The sequence below is a fragment of the Terrapene carolina genome, unplaced genomic scaffold (genome assembly GCF_002925995.2).
Source record: "Terrapene carolina triunguis isolate 2854851 unplaced genomic scaffold, T_m_triunguis-2.0 Scaffold62, whole genome shotgun sequence".
In the NCBI taxonomy this organism is placed as follows: domain Eukaryota; kingdom Metazoa; phylum Chordata; order Testudines; family Emydidae; genus Terrapene; species Terrapene triunguis.
In genome coordinates this window covers 29662569-29683077 of record NW_020664413.1, presented here as the reverse complement: position 1 = coordinate 29683077, position 20509 = coordinate 29662569, and the positions used below count along the sequence as shown (strand labels likewise).

Sequence of the window (20509 nt, the reverse complement as noted above, 5' to 3'; positions counted from 1 at the left end):
CCCCCCCGCCTCCTGCCCGGGGCAATCAGCTGGCTCGCAGCGTTCGGGAGGCAGGGGAGAGAGGGGGAGCCTGCGCGCCGAGTCCTCACTCCTCCCCCCTCCCTCCAAAATGCCACAAGCCAGCTGACTGCCGTGGGCAGGAGGCGGGGGAAGGCGCTGATCCGCGGGGTCTGCCAGCGGGTGGGAGGCGCTGGGGGAGGCGCGTAGGGAGGCTGCCAGCTGTGGAGAAAGCAGGCAGCAAACCAACGTAAGAGTGGAGCATTGCACAACTTTAAATGAGTATGTTCCCTAACTGATCAGCAACGTAAAGCAGGATGACTTTAAGTGAGGAGTTACTGTAATAACTCCACCTCCACAAGTCTCAGCATAGACACTGCATTACTTATGTCCACTTTAGTGGCCTCCAGGAGGTGTCCCATAATACCCCATCGTGACCGCTCTGTACTCCGCTGCCTGGCGGCCAGGTACAGGTACATGCCCCTCCCCTTTTAAAGCCCCATTAATTTTTGAAATTCCATTTTCTGTTTGCTCACCATGGAGAGCTCACCTTGCAACTGCCCAGCTGACCATGCTGCAGACACACTCCTGCCTGGAGTACACAGGAGGTTGTGTATTTCCTGAGTCTGTGGGGAGAAGAGGCTGTGCAGGCACAGCTTTGATAGAGCAATAGAAACATAAATATCTGTGAGCAGATTGCTCGGGGGAGAGGGGCTACAAGAGGGACCCACAGCAGTGCTGTGTGAAAGCGAAGAACCTGGGGCACACGTACCAGAAGGCAAGGGAGGCTAACAGTTGCTCTGGTGGAGAGTCACAGACATGCTGCTTTTACTAAGAGCTGCATGCCATCCTTGGCAGAGACAACACCACCACCACCACCGACAAGAGCCCTGTGGATACTCTGGGGGAGCTGGAGTCACAGGCCCCCGAAGTGAACTGTGAGGAGGGGCTGTTGGACAAGGAAACGGTAGAGAGGAGTATGGGGAACAGCGAGCCAGGACCTGTTTTGACTCTATATATACAGAGCAGTCGATCCAGTCCCTCCAGACCAGCATGGGCAAGCCTGATGCAGGGGAAGGAACCTCTGGTAAGTATACAGTTTGCTTTGATATTGCGGGGACACGTGTTCATTTGCTCTTTTTTTAATCATACTAGAATTGGCTCTGGCTTGGGGCTGCGCTTCGCAGTGGGGGAGCTGATCCCCATGCTGCAGGCCTGGTGGGAAGGAGAGGACAAGGACGGGCTGCGCAGCTGTTTCCCAGGGAGGAGCTACGTGCAGCTGCTGGAGGTAAGAGACAGGCTGCACCAAGTGCCTGAGGGGTGGGTGGAGGGAGTGCAGGGGGCTAGAGCCATGAGGGAGTGCAGGGGCTGGGGGAGGAGGGGGTACGGGAACCCCCCTCCAACTCCTCCTTTCCCGGTTCCCCTTTCCCCTCTGGCAGTGTCCTCTTTTGGGGAACCTGAAACACAGTAACCGTACGCAGAGCAGAAGCCCCGAGCCCTGGCGACCCGCGGGGCAGAAGCCCTGAGTCCCACTCCACCCTCCCTGGCTGGGCCCTGGAGTTTTTATAGCATGTTGGGGGGGGGGGGCGGCTCAGAAAGAAAAAGGTTGAGAACCTCTGTGTTAAACAGCCCAGACAAAGTTATTTACCCTAAATGAAGAGTTAACATCACAAAACATTTGTTATTTGCCTGCAGCCTTATCTATCTGGCTGAAGTTACTTAATTTCTTTTTTTAAATGCTTTCAAGATCTATGAGATATAAAATATAATTTACACATCTAGGTGTCAAAATATGGAGTCTGGACACCTGATTAAGATACACATTTGAAAATTAGGCTGTTAACAATTTCTCTTTTAAACAGCTAAGTCTTTTATTCCTCTTAATGGAAGCTCACACTGGCCAAACTCATACCATAATTACATAAAAGGAAGGCTTCTGCACATTCTGAGATGACAATTTGACCAAAATAATCAAGACTCTAGCATGGAAAGCCATGACTGAAAAAGATTTGGGGGTCATGGTGGATAATCACCTTAACGTGAGCTCCTAGTGTAATGCTGTGGCCAGAAGACTGTATGCAATCCTTGGATGCATAAACAGAGGAATCTTAAATAGGAGTAGAAAGGTTATTTTACCTCTGTATTTAACTCTGGTACGACTGCTGCTGGAATACTGTGTCCAGCTCTGGTGCCCACAATTCAAGAAGGATCTGATAAACTGGAGAGGGTTCAGAGAAGAGCCAAGAGAATGACTAAAGGATTATAAAACATGCCTTATGGTGACAGACTCAAAGAGCTCCATCTATTTAACGTAAAGAAGTTAAGGCAAGACTTGATTACAGTTTATAAGTATCTACAAGGGGAACAATTAAATATTTGATTAAATATGATGGGCTCTTCAATCTGAGAAAGGTATAACACAACCCAATGGCTGGAAATTAAAGCTACACAAATTAAAACTGTAAATAAGGCGTAAATTTTTCATAGTGACTGTAAATAACCATTGAAACAATGTATCAGGTGTCATAATGGATTGTACATCATGGGCAGCTTTTAAATCAAGATTGGATGTTTTTTCTAAAAGGAATGCTCTAGGAAATATTTTGGGGGAGTTCTATAGTCTGTGTTATACAAGAGGTCCAACTAGATTATAACAATAGTCCCTTCTGCCCTTGGAATCTGTGACACAGCATCCTGAGAATTCTGCTACAGCACCTTGGTAATTCTGCCAGATGAGTATTCTAGACAGTCTTGCTTTCAACTCTTTCTCCCCCACCCTATTTTTAACACTTTCCAAAGTGGTTTAGTGCAACAGAACCCATCTGTACATGATAAACCACAGAGGCCCACAGAGACTTCTAAAGAAATGTAGAATCCATTTTCCATCTACAGATCTAGGAAAATACATATAACAGCCCAGTAAAGCAAAAATAAACAGAGCAAAAGAGAAATTATGAGACTCTAGATTTAAAAATGTTAAAAAAAAAAAAACACACATCTTTGCTGCATCTCAAAATGACATTACTTTATCTCCAGACAAGACAAACAGCGTGCATGATTGTCTGCAGTATCATAAAAAGGGATGTTTTCATATATATAAATTAGGGCTGTCAATTAATCGCAGATAACTCACGCAATTAACTCAAAAAAAGTAATCACAATTAATCACAGTTTTGATCACACTGATAGAATACCTATTGACATTTATTAAATATTTTGGATTTTTTCTACATTTTCAAATATATTGATTTCAATTACAACACAGAATACAAAGTGTACAGTGCTCACTTTATATTATTTTATGACACTCTACATTACATATTTGCACTCTAAAAATGATAAACAAAAGAAATAGTATTTTTCAATTCACCTCATATGAGTACCACAGTGCAATCTCTTTATCATGAAAGTGCAACTTACAAATACAGATTTATTTTGTTACATAACTGCACTCAAAAATAAAACAATTTCAAACTTGAGAGCCTACAAGTCCACTTCAGTCCCATTTCTTGTTCAATTACTAAGAGAAACAAGCTTGTTTACATTTACAGGAGATAATGCTGCCCGCTTCTTATTTACAATGTCACCTGAAAGTGAGAACAAATGTTAACATGGCACTTTTGTAGCCAGCGTTACATGCCAGATATGCGTTACGTGACATTCGTATGCCCCTTCATGCTTCGGCCACCATTCCAGAGGAACATGCTTCCATGCTGATGACACTTACTAAAAAATAATACGTTAATTAAAATTGTATGTCTCCTGCTCGGTGTTTTACCCGCATTCTGCCATATATTTCATGTTATAGCAGTCTGGATAATGACCCAGCACATGTTGTTTGTTTTAAGAACACTTTCACTGCAGATTTGACAAAACGCAAGGTACCAGTGTGAGATTTCTAAAGATAGCTACAGCACTCAACCCAAGGTTTAAGAATCTGAAATGCCATCCAAAATCTGAGAGGGATGGGGTGTGGAGCATGCTTTTTGAAGTCTTAAAAGAGCAACACTCCGATGCGGAAACTACAGAACCCGAACCACCAGAAAAGAAAATCAACCTTCTGTTGGCGGCATTTCCTGAGATGATGAAAATGAACATGCATTGGTCTGCACTGCTTTGAATCGTTATCAAGCAGAATCCATGATCAGCATGGATGCCTGTCCTCTGGAATGGTGAATGAAACATGAAGGGACATACGAATCTTTAGTGCATCTGGCACGTAAATATCTTGTGACGCCGGCTACAACAGTGCCATGTGAACGATTGTTCTCACTTTCAGGTGACATTGTAAACAAGAAGCGGGCAGCATTATCTCCTGCAAATGTAAACAAACTTGTTTGTCTAAGCGATTGGCTGAACAAGAAATAGGACTGCGTGGACTTGTAGGCTCTAACGTTTAACATTGTTTTATTTTTGAATGCAGTTATTTTTTGTACATAATTCTGCATTTGTAAGTTCAACTTTCATGATAAAGAGATTTTACTACAGTAAATAAATAAAATAATAAATTAATGGAGATATCGCATCTCCTAGAACTGGAAGGGCCCTTGAAAGGTCATCAAGTCCAGCCCCCTGCCTTCACTAGCAGGACCAAGTACTGATTTTGCCCCAGATCCCTAAGTGGCCCCCTCAAGGATTGAACTCACAACCCTGGGTTTAGCAGGCCAATGCTCAACCCACTGAGCTATCCCTCCCCCTAACTGTACTTGTATTAAGCGAATTGGAAAATTCTATATCTTTTATTTTTATAGTGCAAATATTTAGAATAAAAAATAAATATAAAGTGAGCACTGTACACTAGGTATTCTGTGTTATAATTTAAATCAATATATTTCAAAATGTGAAAAACATCAAAAAGTATTTCTATATATGGTATTCTGTTATTAACAGCGCGATTAATCACGATTAATTTGTTTAATCGCTTGAGAGCCCTAATAGAAATCACTACCTTGTGCATCTACTGTAGTCAGTTTGACAGCTTATTAGTCCTTCTGCCAATCTAGTACAGGAAACGTAGCTGTAGTCCAAGATGCCGTGCAATACATGTAGAGGCTGTTCTTCTAAAATCTTCCTTCATATCCTGAAAAGCCTTGTGATACCAAATCAAGACAAATCACTGGGTAGAAGAGGGTTCCCGATTAGTAGATATAGAAGATTAAAGGAAAAATTGCAGTAGATTTTTCTTTGATCCTGACCAATTTAACTTAGACAGATGACAGAAAACAATATGTAAGAAGAACTGCAAGTAAAGTAAAAACCATAAGACAAAGACAAGAGAAATGCTTTCACTTGCATAAAGTGCAACACTAAGAAAAAAGCACATTAGCTAACTTCAACTGTACCAAACACATCCTTCCCGTGCAGCTCTGTCAATTTCAGGACACTTTACTAGAATAATTCATGTCTAGTCCTCTAAAAATTGAGGTTCCCTTCATTCTGATTTTCATGCTTCCTAAACAAGACTTTAAAATAAATCTAAACTGATTTTTTGCATAAAAAACTGGGGAAGTGTACATGTGAAAAAATCATTTTCCAGAAAAAAAACTGCTGTATTTAGTAGAGTGCTGGTATGCACCATGCATGATCTGTCTCAAGTCATCAACCCGCGGTGCTCCTCAGTCAACACAGAAGATGGAGACTGAAGTGGACACTCAATACCTCTTTTTTCAGTTCACCCCTTTCTGAGAGGGAAATACAATAGAATTTTCCATTTCTAAAGTGTGTTTTTTTTTCTTCCTTCCATTTCTTTATTTCTAAAGTGGTTAGCACTGCAGTTTCGAACCCCTATACAGAACTATAAAAGCACAGCAGGTAGTGCCCAGAGGGCAGTCTGTTGTGTCCTGCTCTACAAGTAACCATAGGGAGTTAACCTGGAGCAAGTCATTTCTGTCCTGCTCCAATTTTTATTCATGAACTGTTACTTCTTAGCACTAGGACAGATTTTCTTGTCCTTTGACTCTTTGAGGAATGCTATGACAAGATGATGAGTCTTACAGTATGTCCTGAAGACAACAACAGTAGTCTGCTCCAGAAGTATGCAGTTGAGAAGACTCTACTGTCTGCTCGCTTGAGTCTCATGTCCCGCCCTGACACCAAGTAGCAGGACCTTCTACCACCTGTTGAGGGTGAGGGACCCCAGTGGGCCAGCCTGTATTCCACCTGGGTGCCACAGCCCACTGGGGATATCAGCTGCCGGCTCCTTCATGGAGCCATGAGCATGGTAATGTATTTGGCACAGTTCACCCCCTCCTGCCCCTTCTGTGGCCTCAGGGAGACCCTGGCACACATTTAGCTGCAGTGCGCCAGGTGGCAACCTCTATTCCGGCTCCTCCAGAACCTTCTCCTAATGTTCTGGCTGCACTTTCCCCAGCACCTCCTGATCTACGCACACCCTGTGGCCCCACAAAATCGCAAGACCTCCTCATCAACCTCCTCCTGGCATTGGCCATCTATAAAACCAGGATGCTGGACAGGGAGGTGCTGGACAAGGATGGTACTTTGCAACTGTGGGACCTATTTCTGTTCCTCCTTTCAATCACACATCCAGTCAGAGTTCCTCTGGGCCACGTCCGCTGGCTGCTTAGATACCTTTGAGGAGCAGTGGACACTGTCCAGGGTTCTCTGCTCTGTGTTCCCCTCTGGTTCCCTGCTTATGGCTCTACGACCTCACTCCTGTCCCTGTTTTGTTATTAATTGTCCCCCAAAATCATATGGGCCCTGGGTTCAGTTGCTCCTCCCCTTAGGCTGGGGGAGGAGTCTTCAGACATGGGACTCCTGGAACTCCATAGGTGAGTCTGGATCTAAACAAACAGCAAGCCAGATGACCACAGTTGCCACGGTAGGTCCCCGAAGGAGAAAAAAAAATCTTTGAAATATTGTAGAAATACCCCATTGAGAGCTTTTAAATAGTACCACAACTCTAAACTGAATCTGCAGAGGAAGGAAATGCAGGTTATGGAACACTAGCATGTTATACTCCCTTCAGCTTCACCTCCTTAGACAGGTTGCTGCAGTCTAGCCTGAGAGTTGCAGAAACCCACCATCGGGTTGTGATAAAGTTCTGGAAGTACTGTGGCCAGAGCCTCACGTGAAAGGAATCTGGAGATGGAAGGTGGCTTTTTTGTGATCATTGCTATTTGATTTTTCAGGATCAGTGATGAATCTGGTAAGGCTACACAGCACCTCAATTACTGTCAAGCATATGCCCTTGAATGAGGCTAAAACGATGATGACTGCAAGCGCCTCAAAGCATTTACATATTTCATTTAGCACCATTTCAATCTTTCCTAGATTTGAGTTTCTGTTCTTCATCTAGGCTCCCAGTTCCCATGATTATCTTCAATTTCTTCCTATGACTGTTCACAATTATCTGCCTCCAGTCTATCTTCCATTCTAGTCATCTTTGCTCAATGAGTTTTACGGGTAGAGATTCTTCAGCTGGCACCAATCTACTCCATAACCTGATCTTGAAGTTGGCCTATTTCCCAAGCAGTCATAGGATAGCCTTTCTGTATTCTTTAAGCAGCAAGCCTGCTGTTGCACTTGCTGGAACCCAGTGTAGAAGCATGCTAACTAAAAGTGCCAATATGGAATTACATTGGCCCTTGTCAAGCTCCACAAAAAGTCTATTGCATAAGCTCTTTCTACTTCCCATTCCTAGAAACAAAACATCATATACATTTTTTGTTAAATATTTAAGTTGATTTTAAATTTGGCTTTCAAAAATATATCCTGGCTCTCATAATTCAAACATACTGATTCAAATATTCTTAGACACCTGATTAGGATAAGATTCACACACACCCTACCCTGCCTCCAATAATTGGGACTATAAGACAGCAACTACAAAAGTCATCAAGGCAAAACTATTCACATTCATTCAGGTTCTTATGATTAATATAGAAGCATACAACCAAATTTTAGAATTTACATTAGAAATGGAATATGGATAGAACTATTACCTTCACAGAACGCAATTGCCTAAATGGATCTATTAGCAACAGATGCTAAAAAGGGAAAATTGCAACTCTTAACTGGCCATAAAACCAGGGAGTAAGAGGCAATGCAATGCTCAAGCACACGGGCTAGATCCTCCACCAGCGTACATAAGCAAATAAGCACAGTTCCACTGAAATCAAAAGTTTGTAAAGTGTTTTTAAAAAAAATCACACATTTAGGAAGTGAACAACAGATGCTTTTTCAAAAAAATCATTATCATGCTTTGAGGAGATGCACAGAGACCTTAACTTGGCATTTCCTGTTTTTTTAATATTTGAATTTGTAGTTACACATTCTAGAAGGGTATGGGAAGCAATTGGTACTGTTGTGCAACCAAGGGCCTTAATTCCACTTTAACAAAGCTTTTTGTGAGCAATAATATTTCAGATACAGTGCATACATATTTGTTACTGATTTATTGTTCAAATTATATGTTATTTAAGTACCTTTTACACTAGTGAAGAAGAGGAAAGGGGCAAAATAACTAATGACATTTAGGGAGGTGGTATAACTATGTCAGCAGAAGAACGCCTTCTGTCAGCATACACAACATCTACACTAGAGGGCTATGCTGGCATAGCTATGCCAACATAAACAGCATAGTATAGACACAGCCTAAAGCATTTCAGCCCTCAGGCGTCTGAGGGTATGTCTACATTAGACCTGGACGTCCAGCTTAAGATTCTGCTCTGATTGAGCTAGTGCGAAATGTGGTGACGTTGCCACAAGCAGCGGGAGGAACTAGTCACCTCAAGTATTTACCTATGGATTCAGATGGGACTGTACTTGAGTGGCTAGCCCCTCCCACTGTTCACACCACAGTGGCTACACTTCTAATTTTTAGCACACTAGCTCATTTAGAGTTCGTGTGGCTATGTCTCCTTCAGTTACATTTACACCTTCCAGCTCTAGCATAGACATACCCTGAGTTGTGTGCCACAGGCACAGAAGAGAAGAGACCAAGGTCCCATGAATGCCTGAGGCCCCTGCAATGGCAAGGAATTGAGTAGGCAAGATATCTCTACTTGATCCTATCTGGTAATGCACTCCTCATGCTGAAGAGGAAGGTGAAAAACCCCCAACATCCCTACCAGTTTGACCTGGGCGAAAAATTCCATCTTGACACCAAATTTGGTGATCAGTTTGACCCTGAGCATAGGATCAAGACACGCCAGCCAAACACCTGAGAAATTTTTTTTTTTTTACTGCCTCAGAGCAGTGGTCTTCCCCATGCAATGTCCTGTTTCCAGCCCTGGCCATCCCTGATGCCTCAGAGGAAGACACAATAACCCAGAACACATCTAATCAACTGTGCATTGGGGGGAAAAGAAAATCTTTCCGGATTCCTATAGAATGTGTCAACTGTCCTGCCTCATTTTAGTGACCAATGTAAATTGAGCATTCAGTAATTTATAAAAGGAAGAGAAGCAGCATCAGAGTGAAATTAACAAGATTCTGGTTAGTTTCCTTACTATTCAGAACCTCCTGGGCAACAGAGAAACTGGCCCAAATCACATCAATTTAATTCTGCTCCTAGGTAAAGCTATTAAATGGGGCAGGGGCAGAATAGATCCCTCCCTCCTCACCCGCAAAAAAGCTGCAATAGTGGGCAAAGTATGAGAAAGCATCCCCTCTCCTCACTTCCCCAACAGGAGGATGAAGAAAGAGCTCCTTCTCATTTCTGCCAGACAGAAGGATGCAGTCTTTAGATTTATCATATACCTATCTGCCAGAAGCTGTTATGGAAAATGAAACTGCTGAGAAGAACCAGAGCAGAGCACCCAATTAATAAAACAAAGTCTCCCCCAAGAAGCCTCTTTCCCCTGTTTCAATCCCTATGTGCCACTCCAGCAGTAGACGGAGATGAAAAGGCACGGCAAGGGGTCAGAGAAGAATTTCCCCAGTGTAAGCACAGCTCAGGGCCACCATAAGCTCTACACTGCCTCCCCTTGCAAAACCTAGCAGGAGGAGTGTGTTGGAGCATTTCCATGGTGCAAGCTGCTATGAAGATTCTGAGCTCCTGCAACTGTCCGACAGAACCCTGACTAGTTTCCTGCCAGCTCACCTGACAGATTGCTGGGGACTGGGGTAACCCTGCAATGCAGACTGCCCAGGGACAGGGTCCCCAGGCATTCTGGGTTCCAGCTCCCCAGCAAGGAACCTGAAAGCCCGAGGGAACCCAGCTTGAGCCCAAATCATAATAAAACCAAATTTCAAAATTTACTGCAAACTAGAAATTCCAAGTTTCAGCCAGCTCTACCTATCAATAACTTCTCCAAGCAACGTTGTTGGTTTTTTTTTAAAAAGTCTGTGAATATGTAGAAACTAGTGATGGGCTCAAGCATCATCATTCAGATCTTAACTTCTCAGAAGTTTAGGGGTGTTCACAGTTTTGGTTCAGGCCCATCTCCTAAAGGCAAAAAAGAAAACACACTTGCAATGAAAGAAACAAATTTGTCTTATTGTAAGTGAATTAAATAGGTAAGGGCACAATTCAAAGTCTTTAGATAAGTTCACATTGTAATTCTTCCAAATGAAGCAAAATTGAAGTAATTCTGACAAACTCTCAGGCCTGGTCTATCCTACGACTTTAATTCGGATTTAGCTGCGTTAATCCGAATTAATCCTTAACCCGTCCACACAACGGAGCCAGTTACTTCGAATTAAAGGGCGCTTAAAATCGATTTCTGTACTCCACCCCGACGAGCGGAGTAGCATCAAAATCGATTTTATTAATTCGAATTAGGGGTAGTGTGGCCGCACACCACCGAATTAATGTGGTTAAAATTAATGGGGTAGTGTGGCCGCACACCACCGAATTAATGTGGTTAAAAACCGAATTAATGTGCTTAGTGTGGCCGCGCACAATCGAATTTATACAATCTGTTTCCCAAATTCGAATTATCTAAATTCGAATTAATCTCGTAGTGTAGACGTACCCTCAGTCTCCAGATTTTCCGGCAATTAAAGACTTTTGCAGTTTAAGTGCTAAATCAAATTCAAAACTATTAGCGGTCAGTTTTTTAATTTATGTAATACGTATGGTTTGTTAAAACTAAATTAAGTGCATTAAATATTAAATACTAGAAGCCAATACAACACAAGAAGTTTCAAAACTTTGCTAAAGTAATCAGGGCTCCCTATAGTCTGCCTTCAGCCATAAAACTGCAGAATTTACATTCACACACTAAACAAACAAACTTTTTTTCAGGGCGTTTCCTGTGTTACTAACAAGTTCCAGCTTCTCTCCTTTAAGATCTAAATTTAACCAAGACACAGCAACACAAACATCCCATCTTACTGGCTACTCTGTTTTCTTCTTTGCAATTTATTACATTTATGTCCCTGTAAGAGATTCAGTAAATAGCAAGATTACTCTATCACCACCCAATGTTATCTGATGTTGTGTTTTATATACCAGTATGTGCAGCTAGTACCGGCGATCACTTTGTTTAGTTAGACATGTAAAGAATGAATGAACTTTGCAGAAGGAAGTCAGAGGTGCAAGCAAAACCTGAGTCACCACTATATGCACAAAAGTACTGCACCAACTGAGCTACAAGAGTAGATCCACTTACTTAAGCCAGGGGAAGCGGGCGAGATGGGGACCCTCCTTACAAGGTCTTCAGATTTTGTTATACTTTCACTTAGAATTTTTAAATGCTGATGTATTTTCCCACACTATTAGTTTAATTCTGCTGCTTTTCATAAAAACCTATTTTAAAGTAAATGAGAACTTTCCTTATAAGTCATTTTCCTCCCCCATTTCAAAATTGTGACTTTTAGAGATCTATCATAATGCCATACACACAATAAAGGAAACCATAACAACTTGCACACATGCAAGTGCGCACACACACACCCCAATTTGAAGTTAAGGAAATTCACAGTGGAAGTCAGAACTACTCATTTTAGCCTTTTGTGGTCAGATTATTGCAATACTAGTGTGCTCAGTGTGGAATAAACAAACACAAAGACACACACTATCACTGTCCCAAGGTGCTTATGATTTAAGGGGCTGCAGGAGAAGGCATTTAACACACATGAGTAGCCCCTACTCATGAAAGTAATTTCTAATGACTCAACAGCAGTACTGCTGACATGATAATCAAAACTCATAGTTGAGTAGATATCACTTATTCACTCTTATGTTGTGCACTTTTCTTTGGTGGATTAACACTGATAGTCTTTGTGGAAGAAGTGCTTGAAAACAAAAAAAGATGTGAATGAAACAATGCTGGAGACTCCCGTCAGAAAGCAACATATATACCAAAGGCCAAATTCAGAACTAACATAATTCCACTGTTGCAAGTGGGTGTAACTCCAGTGACTTCAGAGTCGAATCTGACCCTAGGAAACGTGCAACACAGAATCAGCAGAGTTACATAATTTACCAGTTCCAGCTTTTAAAGAGACACAAAACAGTGGAGGGGAAAGAAGGAAGACCACAAATCCACACTTTATTGTAATTTTGTACCCACTATGGTTCTATGTAACACCAAAGATTACTAGAACTGAAAATTACATTTTAAAAGTCCCTATTTTCCCTGTTTACTTTCACCTATTGTTTGTATTGCAATGGGGCTTAGAAACCCCAGTCACAGATCAGAATTCCATTATGTTAGTCACTGTACAAACACAAAATGATGAGAGTCCCTGGCCTCAAGAGCTTACAGTCTTGGCAGGGATTTTCTAAGGAGCCTACAAAGGTGTTCAATGAGAGCAGGGAGCCTAACTCCCTTCCACTCCTTTGATAAAATCCCAATTTTACATATTTGACACCACTTTGGATACAGTCACTCTCTCCCTTGCTGGAGGGAAAAAAATAAATATAAAAACTCTTATGAACACCAACAGGGAAGCAGAGAACAACTTTTTTTAAAAGGAATTTTTAATAAAGAATTTCAGGACATTATTTAAAGAATACAAAAATCCAGTTTCTGATAAAGCAGTTAACCGATTGCTAAAGGTTAGTTTATGGTGTCCCTTTAATGGAATTGCCTAGTTTTCCAATGCTAGTGTTACCTCCACTGGTATCATACTTCCAAAATACTTTAAGTATCAAGCATGTCTTTTAAAAGTTGAATAAACAAAGTTACCATATCAGAATTTTATTTTATACTGATAGTGTAAAAAAAAAAAAAAAAGTGCTGATGGCATACCATCAAATCAAGTTGTATAAATGTACACTAAGATAAGATGGATAAGTTTCCCAGTTTAAGATGTAGAAGTGGCAACTGTGTTAGTCCAATGAAAAGGAATTTTTAAAAACAAGTTAAAAAGCCCACAATATGTGTATCATCTGATCAGTGGAAAAACCTGAAAAAAACCTGAAATACATTAAAAGCAGATTTTTCAGGATCAGTCTCTTTATGAAGCCATTGGACAGAAAAGCAAGAGGCAGGATGTTAGTTTAGGTGTTGCAATAAAATTCAAAGATTAAGAGATCAAGGGGAAAAGATGGTATTTTGATGAACTATTGGACTCAAGATAATCTGGGTTCTACTTTAGATTCTGCCAGACTGTGTGACCTTGGGCAAGTCATTTAGCCTATGTCCCTTGGTTTCATCCAATGTAAATTAGGGATATCTAAAAGAGGTGCTGCGAGACTTTAAATTATTGATATTGACAGAGCATTTTGAGATCCTTGGATGTATGTTTTAGCACTATACAAGCATGAATTATATTATATTATAACCAGGTACAAGTGTTGGAATGTCTCCTTACAAAATGTCTCTGATTTAAATGACAAAAGGCTTGATCAATCATGTTAAAAAAGAATAATGAAAGAGCAATAAAAACAATACAATAAAGAGTAGGCACCCTAACGTTAATTAGGCAGTGTGACAGAATATGTTGATTATTATGAATATTAGGAAACTGATGCCTCTATCTACCTCCCTTCTTTGGGAGAGGGCATGAGGCGAGATCAGAGTTTACAATTCCTTTGTACTCAGATGGTTTTTTAAATCCCCTATTTCAAAAAGAGTAGTTAAATAAAAAATGAAATGGTCTCTGAGAATTATCCACCTGCTGGTGTGATTTAGTCCTTGTTTCACATCATTCCTTTTCTTCGTCCACACACTAGTGGTATAGTAATCCCCAATGACTACTTTGGAGTACCTACAATCTGAAGCATGACAACGCCTCCTGTATCTGCACACTTCTTTAAATATAAAAAGTTAGACATTTGTTAGGTAAAAGACTATATATGTGTATTTTTATACCCAATTACTATAGTGTGCAGGATAAATAGCTTGCCAACCTTCATGTTAAGGCAAAGGAACTCAGAGCAATACCAAAAAAAAAGCAACCACCACCCCGAACAACCAATCCATCCATTATCTATTTTGTTTTTTTGGGAGGGGTGGGGCACGCTCTTGTAATTAACATTTGAACTGACTTTTCCTCACATTTTCTAGAAGATAAAAGAAAAATCAGTGTCAGATAGAGGTTTTGAATACCATCTTTTAGCCAAAAGAAAACCTTTAGAGCAAAATTAGGTGTTTAGAATACTACCACCGGCATAAACTTTAACCTCCAGCAGTGTTAATAGGTGTCACAACAAAAGGTCACGATCATATTCTTACAGAGATGCGAGTTTGAAGAGCTGTTGATTAATATTTTGTTGCCAAGGAAAGTAATAATCCTGATAATATGAAATACTATTAAAGAAAAAGTGAACAGTTCAGTTAAGATTGCTCAGATGTCTTTAAAATAATACCCTTAGATCACAAAGTTGCCATGGCACCAACTACAAGACTGTGGTTGGAGAGACAAAATGTCTCTTTATAAAGGCTGTTATGGGAAGCTGAGCAAGCTTGGCTATGAACCAAATATGTTTTGGCTCTAGAGTGGACATACCCGGTAATTTATCATTTGGACATTCCAGTGGTTAGCTAAACCAAGAAAGCTGGACAGCTCGCACAACAAAGCATTCAAATAAACAAATCTCATATACATTGCCATACCTGTATGTTTACATTGCTAACCCAAAGCTTATTCACATTTATTCACTTGCTTTCCTAGCATAATTTAATAATGACACTATTTCCCCATCACCTATTGTCAAATCACAACAATTAGGAAATCTCTGAATAGGTTCATTTTTGGCAGTCGTGTATCTGAATCTACACTGGGAGGAAATTCTGAAGGATGTAAGATACCACATTTATTTCCCTTACTTCCAGATACTTTTAAAATTAAAGCCATCAGGATATATGTAAAGACAATAGCCACCAAAAAATTTGGCCGACATAGGAACTTTAAAAACAATTGACATGCAATGTGATTACCCAGTTTAAGACTCTTTAAATAGTCTTGATGAGTAAAGGACTCAAATACTATAAATGAGCACCTTCCTGTCACTTGCAAATTCTTTTACTCCTACCAACCATACAAGTTTTCTGTAAAAAGAAATCTCAGCTTTCCCGGTAGTAAAGCAGTAGCACACTTGCTTTGCCAACCAGGATAGTTAGCTTCCAAAGTAAACTACAAAAGTGCCACTTTGGCAGATGCCACATGACAGGAACAAAATCAGTATCAAAAACTAGATGATCCAGACTCCTTTCTTCCTAGCCCCCTCCCCATAGAAGTATACCTTTCAGCTGTGTTCTATTTCCAAGTACACTTATTCACACAAAAAACAGATTTCCCGCCATCCACCACACACAGAGAATTATTTCACTCTTTCTGTGCCAGTTACTGACATCAGAAGTGTTAATTTTCTGTAACCCCACTGTAATGACTTATGTGAAGTACACGTTAAAGAAACAAATCCAATATAATTTCTATTGTTTTGGTTTCATGCCATGCCTTTCAGTTCACGGCAGATTATGTTGAGAGCCGCAAATGCACAGTAACACATCAGCTAACATGTCTTTTTATTCTTTTTAGTTAGGACGAGATGATGAGACCTGGATTTACAAATTCAGGCAACAAAGCCACCTCTGATAGTACCATCTCTTAATGCAGAAAAAGTGAATAACTGAAAGTCCTGCCTTCTCCCCTATGCTGCCTGAAATGCTTCATATCCTCCTTTGGGGTAGTTCAGTTTATATTTTGACAATAGGGCAAGACAGCAGCATGTCACATGACATGGTGGCATATGCCCATTCCTTCTATGTGGCTGCAGTTGCTGTATATACTTGATGAAACAAATGCAAAGCAATTTTGTAAGCTTCTTAACTACCCCTCCCTCAAATATCAATTAAAAACAGAGCAAGCATTATCAGATCAAGATTTCTTGATTTCAGAGTAGTTCCCAGGCTAAGCAGAAAGTAGATTTTATTTATTCTCATGGAATCCTCCACTCCCAGTAACATCAGAAAAATCCTGAACTAAAAGACAGGGGTAGGCCGTGTCCTTGTGTGTAAAATCCATGGACACTATGATTCTATAAAATCTGCATAAATAGGAGCCTTCAACTTTCAGTCTGGAAAGGAACAGGTCTGCCTAACATAACTGTTCCCTCATTGCACCAGATGTGAGTCCAAGCTACAACCAACACCTGCTTTTTGCCCCGCCCCCCCTCACTCACCCAACAATGCCTGAGCAAAGGCAAGGCCATTTCCATCAATGATCCTCCCTTTCCCTTTCCCATATCTCACCTATGCCAAAATGCCAGGCAGAGCTCAGACCTTCCCCAAATTGTGCCCAGGTGTCAGCCGCAACTCAGCCCCCCCCCACCCAAAAAACAGGGTAAAGGTACCAGCCCCCACCAGTACTACCTCCAAGAGTCTGCCCCAACCTATCCTCTGCTGTGATACTTTGTCCATGTGCCAGCCTGCCCACCCCCATACTATGTCCACCCACCAGCCTGAGCCCAGGCCCGTCCACCAGCCTGCCTCCCCCCTTGGATACCGTGTCCACATGCCAACTCCAGCCCAGCCTGGCCCATCCCAAGTGCAGGGGCCAGCCACTGCCCCCAGCCACTGCCCACACCCACCCTCTTCCTTCCAATACCGTGCCCTGGTGACAGCCCCAGCCCACCCCGCATACCGTGCCCAGGTGCCCCAGACCACTCACCCATATCGTACCCGGGCGCCGCACAGCCCAGCCCCCCAAAGCCAGTGCCCAGGCGCCAGCCCCAGCCCAGCCCCCCAGGCCCGTGCCCGGCGTTGCAGCTCAGCAGAGCCTGAGCTCAGCACCTCACCCCAAGTTACCTGTTAGCAGAGCGCCCTGCTGCTAAGCCCCAGCAGCCCCCTCCGGCTTCCTGCTCGCCGCTCCTCCCCCACCCCAGGCCGGGTCCCCGGGCGCGGAGCCGCGGCGGAGCTGGGCTCCCAGCGGCACAGACATGCCCATGCACATTCCCAGCCTGAAACTTTCACACACACTTTCCAGCCCCACCCAGCCCCTGCAAACCCCTCCGCGGCGAGGGGCGCCGCTCGAGCGGCGGGGACGGCACTTACCTCCCTTCCTCGCGGGGCCCGGCTCCTCAGCCCCTCTCCCCCTCCGGGCGCCTCTGCCTGGCCCTCGGTGCGTCCCGAGCGGGGCTCCTCCGCAGGCAGGCAGCGGGATGAGCTCATTGGAAGCAGGCGGCAACAACAACCGCCGCCTTACGCATTCTCCCTACGGCCGCCTCCCTCCCCCCAACGGACAGACTCCTGCTGGGGGAGGGGAGCGAGCTCCTGAATAGCACCCAGCTTACGCCAAGTACGCCCGATGCTCTGCCTTGCAGCCTCCCACGTCCGGTCCGGGGCTTGGCTGGGCCCGTGAGATCCCTGAGCAGCCCCTCTTCCCCTCTGCGGGGCTCCGTCTGCTGCAAACAGAGCCCTGCCCTCTCACTCCAAAGTTACTACTGCTTGGAAAGAGGCACCCCATAAGGGAGCGATTAGCAGCGCTAGTGGGAGGAGAGGGGGACTCAGCCAGGCTGGTTTTGCTGTAGCGAGGGTCCCAGCTAGGGTTTCTCTTGACCGTCCTCCTATCCTTAACATCAACAATGCAAAACAGAAGCCAAATACAAATTAATAAGGCAAGCCGATGGGGTCGCACGGGGGGGGAAATCATTTGCATACGGACTTGTGGGTAGCCCACTGCTGTTAATTTGTGAGTTATCATGTTGTTGTTATCTTCTCTCAGTGTTCCAGGTTATGAACTTGTGTATGATGCTTGTTGTAATTTTATGTTCTTAACTTTTCTGCGCTGCGTGTTCTTGTTTAGGTGTATGTTGTATGTGTGTTCTAACTGGTGTGTGTGCCTTGGTGTTCACTGCTGTCATATGTCACATGTTATCAGTGCTATAAAGTACTACACAATACCCAGATAATTTGGATAGTGCAGATTACAAAAAAGGAAAGATTTTTAATGTCTTAATGAAATACAGTGCAAAAATTCTTCATTATTGGAGGATGAAACTTCAAAAACGGCTTTAAAATCAACCCAAATGTGATGGTATCTCCCTCCAAATCACAGTTTTCACAGGCCTATGCTGTTTGTTTGTGTTTCAATTCAAATATATTTGTATCACCTTTCATAACGTCTTAATACTTTATTCTATAATCTGTTTTCTCTCATTTTTACTTTTGTTTGTTTGAAAGCAAGTGGGAAGGTTAGAGTGGGGGTTCCCAAACTTTTTGCTAGCCTGACCCCATTTTAATGAATTATTTCCTCCTGGGACCCTAGACACCAGGGAGGACACCATTTTGAAGAATAACATGGCATCCGCTGCACAGCATGACCTCGCATGCACTATATGTTTGAGGTGACACCTTATGTAGGACACCATTTTCCTCTGCAAAATGGCATCCTCCGCATAGCATGACCTCATATGTAAGGTGCATGTGAGGTCAAGCTGTGTTGAGGATGCCATTTGGTAGAGGAAAATGGTGTCTTCCACAGATCATGACCTCACATGCACCACACAAAAGAGGTCATGCTGTGCGGAGCAAAATGGCATTCTCTGCACACTAAGGATCATCTGATAGTGCAACACCATTTGGGGTCACAACCCACAGTTTGGGAACTACTGTGTTACACTGAACATTGAAGAAGGTGGGTTTGACCTACCATGTAGCTATTATAGTTGGCAGTGGTAGTGATGACCTATAGCTGAGATTGCCCAACACTTTCCTTTCACTGCACAGAATGGACGGTGGTCACGGAATGAACTGGAGCCATGTAGTTATGAGGCTGTTATCTGTACACCCCTTGCCTCATTTGTTGCAGATGTTGGAAGGTGTTCAGCGAATAAGACAGAGAGCTGAAGGAAGAGAAAAGATGATCCAGAGAGTGGATTTGTAGAGAGTTAGCGGGGCTGGGAATGTGTGTGTGAAAGTTGAATGCCATGCTCGAGAATTGGATTCTATCCTTGCCTCTGCCGCAAAGTTCCTGTGTGCTGCTGAGCAAGTTGCTTGAACCAGACATTCCAGAAATGGCCACTAACTGTGTGTTCCTCATTTTCTGAATGCCCAACTTGAGACTCCTGGTCTGATTTGCAGCCCTCACAACTGCAACTGAGGTCAAGGGGAGTACTATTCTGAACATACGGATGTATCTGAGGACAGCCTAAAACAGTCTGAGCCCAGTGCATGAATTGCCACAATCATTCTAGTGGGGTTTTAACTCTGAAACATAAGCTATATCTTTGCTGCAAAAATAGGTGTGTTTTTACATTGAGATATCTAACTCGAGATAGCTATTTTGATGTAAAATCCTTGTGTAAACAAGGCACAGGTAGCTTTTACCTCTATGTAACAAGTAGAGGCCAACTCTGTACCCCCACCTGTGGGTTACTTTAAACAAGATAAACACTACAGTGCCTTATCTGCACTAGGATTTTACATCAGGATAGCTATCTCAAGTTAGATCTTGATGTAAAACATCTTTTTTGTGCAGCGAAGACATAATGTTAGTGATGGCAATTTAAATGTCATCATTAGTTATTTCATAGTTGATCATTTTAGCAGAAACATCCATCTAATGTTCTAATCCCACAATCCCAAACTGCCTCCCACACCTCCGCAGGTACCACAAACCCCAACTATCCCCTCCCTAGGTACCAATTTCACCCCATGCAATTTCTACTATTATTATGCTATTATTCATTACCAATAAAATTTTTTGCAACACACTGAAAATATGGGGACAGAGTAAAATAAACTTAATTTAATATCAAAAATAGGGGATTCCTGTGCAGATTGAGTTATTCATTTTCATATTTAATTTATTAAAGCCTACATTTTTAATCTTAATGAAGCTGCTGAATAATCATTACAGTGTCAAAACATCCAGTTTGCCACAGTGTACACAGAGCCTTTCCACAATGCCAGTAAGAGGTATAGGATAGAGCCCGTGGATGTCTTGATAAACATGTCATAGGATTATATACAAAAGTTACATCCTAACAGAATATTTAAACATGAATACCGTATGTGGTAATAGAAAAACAAAACAAAATAGAAACAAGGAGTGTTAGTGTCCTAACCGTGATGCAGTTAAATTTTATCTGCTGCTTATGTTTTCATTTTGACTTTCTCTAACAGCTTAGTAGCTGAAAACTTATCCCAAAAGAAGG

General features: G+C 42.4%; 1 protein-coding gene across 1 annotated transcript in view; it reads right to left on the bottom strand.

Moving 5' to 3' along the window:
• The window catches only part of TANC1 (tetratricopeptide repeat, ankyrin repeat and coiled-coil containing 1), a 198753-nt gene extending 181104 nt beyond the window's left edge, over nucleotides 1-17649 (bottom strand). The window contains exon 1 of the mRNA XM_026647491.1: nucleotides 17406-17649. The gene's annotated coding sequence lies outside the window, so the exon portion shown is untranslated. The remainder of the gene's footprint in view (nucleotides 1-17405) is intronic.
• Between the last annotated feature and the right edge of the window lie 2860 nt (nucleotides 17650-20509).